A 721-nucleotide genomic window follows, 5' to 3' on the forward strand; every position below is an offset into this window, starting at 1 on the left:
TGGTATCTCATTGTAGTTTTTATTTGCATTTCTCTGACCCGTGATGAGCATTTTTTCATGTGTCTGTTGCTGCATAAATGTCCTCTTTCGAGAAGTATCTGTTCATATCCTTTGCCCACTTTTTGATGGGGTTGTTTTTTTCTTGTAAATTTGAGTTTTGTAGATTCTGGATATTAGCCCTTTGTCAGATGGATAGATTGCAAAACTTTTCTCCCATTCTGTAGGTTGTCATTCACTCCGATGGTAGTTTGTCTTGCTATGCAGAAGCTCTTTAGTTTAATTACATCCCATTTGACTATTTTGGCATTTTTTGCCATTGCTTTTGGTATTTTAGTCATGAAGTCCTAGTCCATGCCTATGTCCTGAATGATATTGCCTAGGTTTTCTTCTAGGCTTTTTGTGGTTTTAGGTCTAACATTTAAGTCTTTAATCTATCTTGAACTAATTTTTGTGTAAAGTATAAGGAAAGGATCCAGTTTCAGCTTTCTACATGTGGCTAGCCAGTTTTCCCAGCACCATTTATTAAATAGGAAATCCTTTCCCCATTTCTCATTTTTGTTAGGTTTGTCAAAGACCAGATGGTTGTAGATATGTTATTTCTGAGGCCTCTGTTCTGTTCCATTGGTCTATATATCTGTTTTGGTACCAGTACCATGCTGTTTTGGTTACTGTAGCCTTGTAGTAAAGTTTGAAGTCAGGTAGCGTGATGTCTCTAGCTTTG

The sequence above is a fragment of the Mandrillus leucophaeus genome, unplaced genomic scaffold (genome assembly GCF_000951045.1).
Source record: "Mandrillus leucophaeus isolate KB7577 unplaced genomic scaffold, Mleu.le_1.0 Scaffold75, whole genome shotgun sequence".
NCBI lineage: Eukaryota > Metazoa > Chordata > Mammalia > Primates > Cercopithecidae > Mandrillus > Mandrillus leucophaeus.